The sequence below is a fragment of the Papaver somniferum genome, chromosome 7 (assembly GCF_003573695.1).
Source record: "Papaver somniferum cultivar HN1 chromosome 7, ASM357369v1, whole genome shotgun sequence".
In the NCBI taxonomy this organism is placed as follows: domain Eukaryota; kingdom Viridiplantae; phylum Streptophyta; class Magnoliopsida; order Ranunculales; family Papaveraceae; genus Papaver; species Papaver somniferum.
In genome coordinates, this window is record NC_039364.1 from 103,330,889 (window position 1) to 103,340,587 (window position 9,699).

Here is a 9,699-nt window from a genome sequence, read left to right on the forward strand (position 1 = left end):
CGAGACAATGAGAGATGTCAGGCCGCCACACCAATACGAATATTCTGATCAGATGCAGAGGATGTAAATGAGCAAGCCGGATAAAACAAACATGCCTGTATAAAAAAGCAATTCACAATTACAAGAATACTCTTCCTTCTTGTTACTTCATTTCTCAACAAAAAACTCCCAGTTGCCGAACCAATATGGATATCCATACTTTAGGTTGATAGTAGATGTCAAATACAGGGAAAAAAGAAAACCTTTTAATCTAGCATTTACTAATGGCTAATGCATTGCCATGTTGCAAGAGCAGTAGACAACAAGGTGTGCTTTTTATGGAATTCATTGCCTTTTTTAGTACTATCCTAGAAGTCCATGTGAGTTACTTATCACCTAATGGAAGTGTGGCAAGAGTGCAGATGAAGCTGACTACAAGCAGATTTTAAATCCTAGTTCCATGTCATTTCTTGCGTCTTACATAATCTCCCAAACGAGGCTATCTTATGAGTCTAGATCCTAAATCATTTTACAATTCATACTTCAATCCTAAGAACTTAAAGAGTCAAATTAACTACTTCATAATCACCTGGTACCAACTCAAATGCACAAACACCCTACAAAGCGAAAATCAACCTAAATCCAAATAAAGGTACATGCTTCGAGTTACACAACCGATATAACCTTACCAAGAAATATATTTCAACCATGCACAAACATCTCTTTTGTAATCTCAACCATGTTTGCTCACACTATGCCTGCACAAACTAAACCATGTTTAGTGACTTTTCCTGATGTGAAGATCAGTCTCAAAAGAAATAAAATGACATCAATATTACCTACAAATGAATTTTCTAGAAATGTCATCAAGAAAAACTAATATTTTCGAAGAATAAGCGAGATTTATCTAATATGTTTTGGTGGCACGAAATTTATCTCTTTAGCCCGGAGTAAGAGGTAGCAATTTTTGTTTGGTCATGAAGGTGAGCCACCAGGACACAACATGCACTATTTATCCGTCTAAGTCCTAACTAGGGAAGCAACAAAAGTTTAAAATCCTTCCACCAGTGACTCAACTGTTTTAACATTTCATCACTGCCAACCTCTCACTCTAGCCTAAAACCAACCTCAAAGACCGAAGTATAGTCAAGAAGTACAGTTAGCTAAAATGCTACCTAGCCAGAAACTTTAATAAACCTCGTTGTCAAACCACAACTAAATTAGAAGATCACTAACTAAATTAAAATTAACTTTTTGTAAACCCCAAAATCAATTTAGAAAAACCTAGAAATTAAAATTAGAATATGGAACACCCCTAGCAATTGCAATCTACGAAAGTACAAATTCACTCACTTATGGAAAACTAAGCATCCAAATTCAAATCAGAATCAAGCTTCTGAAATATCAAGCTCAACTCAAGTGAATCACTCATACTCTAGTTAGGATTAGGATCCTATATAACAAAGCAAACAAACCCAAGCAAAAGAAATACAAATCAATCACAAAGTAAACAAGAAATTAGAGAAATGTTAATTCTCACGTTTGATTTCAGTAGTATAGGGTTTTTCATAAAAATTTCAAAATCAGTTACTAATAAAAAGGAAATCAAGACTCTAACTTTGATGTCGTCCTCCATGTGGAACAAACTAAACTCCTGTGAGAAATTTCATCAGTCACTTAACATGCATGTTAATTTCTCATAATGGCAATCATATTACTCAAATAATTTCAAATAATTTCTTCAAATACAAATGAAACCACCAAGCAATACAACATACTTCAGGTATAAAAAGAAAAATCCATTCAGATTATCAAAAAAAAAGATAATTATGTGATTATTATGGACTTACCTAAGATTGGACGTCAGTTCATAACTTCTTCATCAGATTTGCCGGAATTAGATTATTAGGGTGTAAACGAACCAACTGAGTAAAGGGTTTTAACCGAGACCTTGAAAGATGAACACAAATTCGAGAAGAGTAAGGTCTAGGGTTAGCACTGGGAAAGGGTTTCTATGACTTTGTGTTTGATTTGAGGAGGAAGAAGAAAGAAGAGAATAGAGATAGGTAGACGAAAATGCCACTTTACATAATACCCCTAATATCTTTTAAAATAACAAAAAAAATAGGCAGGAGAAAAAAATAATGGAAGGGTTATTTTGTCTTTTCAATATAAGGCGGGTAGGATAGGATAATTTGGAGCTTTACCCCTCATCCTACCCATTTAACGGCGGGTAAGAAATCTCTAACCGTCAACCTACCCGTCACATGGCAGGTAGGGTAGGATACGGTTAAAAATCTGGCGGATAAGATAGGATTGGCGGGTATCGGTTGGGTATGTGCACCCCTATCTCTTATCATTAGCCTTCCTTTCTTTCACTATACCCGAATTCAGAAATTCAGAGAAGAGAAAAGAGGGCGGCTCTGTTAATATGCAAAGAAATGGAGAGATTCAGAGAGAATCAGATCGAGAAGGTGGTTTAGCTGGAATTGAAGTTCCAGTATGCTTGAGATGGATTTGATTATTAGGGTTTGAAGAATTTATGTGATTCAACACAGAGAAAGAGAATCTTTGGCTGTTCAGATGGGTCCTGGTGATGATATTTGATAAGGGTTTTGAATCTGGAGTTGAATTTTAGGGCAGATAAGATGAAGAAGAAGCTATAAAAGAACTAAATTGTTTCTGCTGAGATGGAAGAAAGGGGATCTGAATCTGGTTTTCCTGATAGTTCTTGAGTTGAATACATAAATGGGTTAGCTGAGAATGAGATGCAGATAGAGATGATATTGATGTTGTCTAGATGTATGTTTAGGACAAGGGTTTGAAGTTGGTGGTTCTGGGAAAGTTTTGAAAGAGGAGAATCATATGATGGTGCTGTAACTGGCATTGAAGCTCAAGTCTGTGAGCTGAGATAGAAACTGAGATGCTCTAACAGATGGCTAAATGGCCTGGCATCTGGTGTTGGCTGCCATAGGAAATTGATGGCAATGGTGGAGACTCAGGTGCAGTTCTGGTAGGATGGATGTGTATGAGCTGAATGGCAGAGCAAGTTGAGTTTGAACCAGTGGTGGTGTTGTGTTAGAATGGGTCTGAGTTGAATTGAACTGAAGGTGCATGGAGCAGCTGAGTCTGACAATGGTGTTAAGGCTGAGATGGAGATTCAAGGGTTGTGAAAGCTGAGCAGTAAGGTGTTGTTAGTGACAGTGAGCTGGAGGTATTCGAGGTAACGGTCAGTCTTGCACCTGCAATGGACCGAGGAATGACTCGAGTTGCGCTCCTCTGGTGGTGTTGGTAGCCAAGAATCAACTGCTGCCATCGTAGTCTGTGTGGTGAATTTGAGATTGCAGGTCATGGAAAGTTGAGATGAGACTGGTCACTGATGGTTTAGTTCTGTGTGAGAATGGCTCGAGGCAATGATGAAGTTACAGGGATTGGCAATGGAGTTGTAACTTCAAGAGACAATGGTTGCTGGTTATAGCAGCTCAGGTGCAGTGGAGGTTCTGGTGATGCAAATGTTGTTGCAGGTGAAATATTTGTGGTATGGTTTGGATTTGAAGAAGACGATGAATCTGAGATGTGTCTGAGTTGATGTTGCTGCTTAGATGTATGCCTAGGTACAAGTTATGATATGAATGGAAGACGCAGGTGATGGTGTTGTGTGTAGTGAAGCATGGCCTGAGGCTGAGAAGTTGAAGTCGGAGATGGAATTATGAGATGGTGGTTGAACTGATTCAGTCAAGCCATGGTGTTAGCTGTTGCAGCTGCAGTGGGTAATGGAAGCCACGATGCTGTTATGGAGCAGAGTGAGAAGTAGTAGTGCTGCAGCAGATGAGCAGTTGAACTGAATCAAAGAAGTACTAGCTGCAGAATGGATGCAATGGAAGTGAGCGTGTGATATGAATGGAAGCTGGGATAGTCGTCATGTTGCTGTTGTCTACAAGGGACAGAGAAGAGGATAAGCTGGGATGCATCGAGGGAATGAGTTGTGCACTGGTGGAATCGCAGGAATGGTTGCAGCTATATGTATGTGGAACTAATCTGAGCTGAAGGTGATTGTGTTGTTGCCATGGAGTGGAAAGTATTTAACTGCAGTATAGTTGAGTATGGAATGAAGGGTGAAGCGCAATCATGGAGCTAACTTGGTTATGGCATGGGCAAGATGGCTTGATGTGCAGGAAGCAGCCATTATGGATGGATGTGTAATGCTGCTGCACAATGATTGTGTAACAGAGCTTAGGCCAGTGCAATGGCCTTGGCCAATACCAACTCATCCCAATCAGATGAGTTAGCTGATCTGACTCATTGACTCAGCATGACTCACTGAGCTTGACCGTATTGACTGACTCGTTTGACCGGTAACTGGGTGGATTTTGTCGGTCATCTGAGATACTTTCTCCGGCCAAGTTCCGACCTTGTTACCAATTTTCCGGCGACCACTTTTGGGGTATATTTTCTACATGGGTATTTTCACATATGGAATTGGTGGACCACATTGGATATGGGCTTTTGGAGGATTGACCTAGTTTTGGAAAGAGGAAAGGCTACAAAAAGGAAAAATTTCTATAACTTGGGAGGACGTATTTTCTACTTGGAGTTGGGGTTTTGGAAAATGGCGATTAGGGTTTGCTTTCGCTTATTTTTCATCTTCTTCATTTCATTTTTGATTATGATGAACTCAAAAGCTATGAGTAGCTAAATACAATTATTGGTTATGAGATAAAGTTGATTTCACAACATGATATTGTTTCAATGAATTAGTTTTGTCTCAACTTTATTGTTTATGATTCATGGTTTATATTGTTATATGATTTGATTGTTTGTTTGGTTGAGTCCGGAATCAATCCGATTTGCATTCATTTCTAAAGCTATATTAGGGTTTTCAATACGAAAAAGTTGTTTATCCCTGATTCTAAATAGCATAATTGTAGGTAGTGCTTGTAGTGATATATCCTACTAGTCACAAGTAAATCACGACCTTTGTTAAACCGGATTAGTGCTTTTACATGTTCGTTTGCATTGATTAGTCTTATTCCATAGAACTTAGTGCTTTTAGGGAGTTAAATTTAATTATGCTTTTACACTTTAGGTTGCTTTCTAGGAAGAATTCACATATGCATCTTTTAATGTGGTTGTGATGAAATCAGGAAATTAGCTGGATATACTTGCGATCAAGGTATCCTAGGACTTTTAATAAATGAGAAATTAAAATATCAATTCTAGTCATTGATGAAAATACATGTTTGTTAATGATATTATCCCGTGACCAATATCTTCTTCTTATTCCAATTATTATTTACTTTGCTTTCAATTATTTTTATTCCTTTGATAAACAAAAATCCCCCTTTGGTTACTTAAGAATCTGAAAATTGCATAACGACAATTGTCTCTCTGTGGAAACGAACTCTTTCTTATCACATACTTCATTTATTTTAGTTAAGTAAGAAAGTGAAATTATTTTTGACGCATACGACTGCGATCAAATTTTGGCGCCGCTGCTTGGGAGGCATACGACTTGTTATTAAGTTTTTAGTTTCTTATCGTCATTTATGCTTTCATATTTGCTTTTTGTTTTCTTGTCTCGTTTCTCACTTGTTTGCAAGAATTGTTTTCAGGTACCTAATCCATGGCTTCTAAAGATTGGAACTATCCAAGGTGCGGGATCGCTACTCGAAGAGGCACAATACTCCAACCAAGTCAAGACACGACGGAAGAACAAGAGCTAGAAGTGGAAGAAGAGTTACAACTATAAGAAGAACAAGAGGTTCCATTCGTAGAAGAATCACTAGTTGAAGAAGAAGAAGCGATGGGTGATGCAAATCGTACACTCAAGGACTTGGCTTCTCATAGGCTTGATGCACAACAATGGTGTATCCAAACTAACTCAACCTTCGAGATCAAGCCGGGGTTTCTTGGAGAGTTATCAAAGTTCCATGGCATGGTGAATGAAGACCCAAACAAGCATCTTATGGAATTCCATACCATTGTCAAGGCCATGCTTCCAGCGGAGACTGATGTCGATGGTGCAATGTTGAAAGTTTTTCCATTTTCTATGGTGGACAACACTAAGGATTGGTTGTACTGTTTGCCATCTGGAAGTGTCACTACATGGAACGGGTTGAAGAAACTCTTTCTAGAGAGTTATTTTCCTGCGTCAAAGGCTACTCGAATTCGCAAAGAGATATGTGGGATAAAGCAAAATGTGGGAGAATCTTTGTATGAATGTTGGGAACGATACAAGAGATTAGTGGCAATCTTTTCACACCACCAATTCAATAACGCTGTGATAATCCAATACTTATACGAAGGTCTCCAATCAAGTGATAAATATCTAATTGATGCAGTGGGTGGTGGAGCACTAGTGAACAAGACGGTGGCCGAAGCTTCCGAGTTGATTGAAAGCATGGATGCAAACTCGCAACAATTCTACACAAGAGGTGAACCAATGGTTAGGCGAGTGCATGAAGTTACGGATTCATCATCACACCGTGATCAAATGATGGATAATATGGAGCAAATGATGGAAAAGATGGTTGCAGTTATTTTACCTTCATATGGTGAAGATTTGGAGCAAGCTAGTGCGGTCTTTCCAAATCAGCAAAGACGGTATGATCCCTATTCCAACACTTATAATCCGGGATGGAGAGATCATCCAAATTTCATCTATGCCAACAAGAAAGGTGCAGTCCAACAACTTACTTTCAACCGTCCGAGTGGATTTCAACCGCAACAACAACAATTTCAGCAACCGCAACCACAACAATCAATGCAAAATCGAGGTTCTGATATCGATGCAAAGCTTCAAACTATGATGCAAGTCATTTCTACTATGTTTAAAGAAAGTCAGCAGGAAACTAAGAGTGCTATCAAGGATTTTCAGACACAAATGGCTCCATGACGATGGACATAAACAAATTGAAGGCACAAAATAGTGAGAAATTCCATTCTCAACCTATTAACCCAAAAGAGGGTGTCAATGCTATTACGTTGAGAAGTGGTATACAACTTGTGCAACCCGAGGTTACTGATTCAGGCAAGGTGGAAACACCAAAGGAACCTGTTTTGGAGGAGAAGAGTGATGATTCTCCCCAAACTTTTGAGGTACCTATTCCTAACTCTAAAACTCCGGTTTCTACTTATGTTCCTCCTTTACCTTTTCCTCGCAGATTTGCGAACTCCAAGAAGGCGGAACTAGAAAAGGATATTTTAGACGTTCTTAAAAAGATCCATGTGAACATACCACTCATAGATGTGATCAAGCAAGTTCCCAAGTATGCAAAAGTGTTGAAGAACTTGTATACCAATAAGCGAAGGCTCAAAGGTAATGAAGTGCTAAGTGTGGGGGAAAATTCTTCGACAATCTTACAACACAAACTCCCACTGAAATGTAAGGATCCCGGTAGCTTTGACATTACAGTTACAATTGGTAACACCACATTTAACAAAGCTATGTTGGATTTAGGTGCATCCGTTAATGTTATGCTTGCATCTATGTACAATTCACTTGAGTTAGGTCCTCTTAAAAAGACTAGAATTGTATTGTAATTAGTCGATCGCTCTAATGTTTACCCAATGGGTATTATTGAGGATGTTCTTGTGCAGGTTAATCAATTAGTATTTCCAGCTGACTTTTGCGTGTTAGAGATGAATGAAGGGTCACCAGACTCGTCTCTTCCATTGTTACTTGGGCGTCCCTTCATGAAAATTGTGAAACCATTATTGATGTGGACAAGGGAACGCTAACTATGGATTTTGATGGAGAAACAATATGTTTCAACATTTTCAAGACGATGAGATATCCTAATGATGTCCATTCTTGTTTCTCCATTGATGTTATGGATACATTGGCACAACAAGTGTTTGAATTGAATGGTGAAGATGCTTTGGAAACCATTTTAACTACATCCATGGATAATGGTATAGAGTGTGGTATTGAAGTCAAGGAACCCCTTGGTGATCTTAATTCACTACAAGGATGACCGGAAACTCATAATATCTCTTTTATTTCTTTACCATGCAGTGATGAAAAGATTGTACCTTCGATTGTTAAATCTCCAAAGTTAGAATTGAAACCTCTTCCCGATCACTTAAAGTACTTGTACTTGGGTGACAAGGAAGATTTACCTGTGATTGTTTCTAACAAGCTTAGTGAATTACAGGAGCAAAAACTTCTAAGGGTGCTAAGGAAGTACAAGACGACCATAGGATGGACAATTGCTGATATCAAGGGTATAAGACCTGCCGTTTGTATGCACAAGATCCGTTTGGAGGACGATGCAAAGCCTACAAGGGAAGCGCAACGTCGTTTGAACCCCCCATGATGGAAGTTGTGAAAAAGGAGATACTCAAGCTTTTGGACGTGGGTGTTATCTATCCCATATCCGATAGCAAGTGGGTGATCCTGGTACAAGTAGTACCAAAGAAATCAGGTGTGACGGTGGTGGAGAACGATTAGAACGAACTTGTCCCAACTCGTGTGCAAACTGGTTGGAGGGTTTGTATTAATTACAGGAAATTGAATGCCACCACTAGGAAGGATCATTTTCCATTGCCTTTTATTGATCAAATGCTTGAACGTTTAGCTGGACACTCTTATTATTGCTTCCTTGATGGCTATTTAGGTTATAATCAGATTGTGATAGCACTGGAGGATCAAGAGAAAACCACTTTCATTTGTCCATTCGGTACTTTTGCTTATAGAAGGATGCCTTTTGGCTTGTGCAATTATCCAGCTACCTTTTAAAGGTGTATGGTAAGTATCTTTTCAGAATATGTTGAAAACATAATTGAAGTGTTCATGGACGATTTTAGTGTATTTGGTGATTCATTTGACCGTTGCTTGCACAACTTGTCACTAATCCTTGAACGATGTGTTGAAACAAATCTGGTGCTAAATTGGGAGAAGTGTCATGTCATGGTAACTCATGGCATAGTTTTAGGCCATATAATATCTTTTAAAGGCTTGGAAGTCGATAAATCTAAAATAGACCTTATTCGTGCTTTAACCCCTCCAACTACGGTGAGGGAGATACGCTCTTTTCTTGGTCATGCAGGTTTTTATCGTAGATTTATCAAGGATTTTTCCAAGATAGCATCACCACTTTGCAACTTGTTGCAAAAAGATGTGGTTTTTAACTTTGATGAAAAGTGTATGGAGGCATTTAATAGTTTGAAAGAACTTTTGATTTCGGCCCTTATCATTAAACCACCGGATTGGAGCAAGCCTTTTGAGCTCATGTGTGATGCAAGTGACTATACGGTTAGTGCGGTGCTTGGATAACGTATGGGGAAGACATCTCATGCTATTTATTATGCTTCTAGAACGTTAAATGAGGCCCAACAACACTACACAACCACTGAAAAAGAGTTGTTAGCTATTGTTTTTGCTTTGGAAAAGTTTCGCTCTTATCTAATTGGTACAAAAGTTGTTGTCTTTTCTGATCATGCAGCACTTAGGTACTTGCTAATGAAGAAAGAAGCGAAACCGAGGCTTATACGATGGATTGATAGACGCATTTATGTGTCTAATATATCTCAATTGTATAGATTGTTAGTGCTCGATTTTGTACTTATTTGGTTATTTTATGTTTTTGTAGGTGTTTTTGGAAAAATAAGCTTTTGCGGCGAAATCGGCTCGATATGTGGCATTTGAACCTCCGCAAATAACGTATCAGAAGCACCACAGAAGTGTGTTGGAGACACCCCAAAAACACCCCGGAGGAA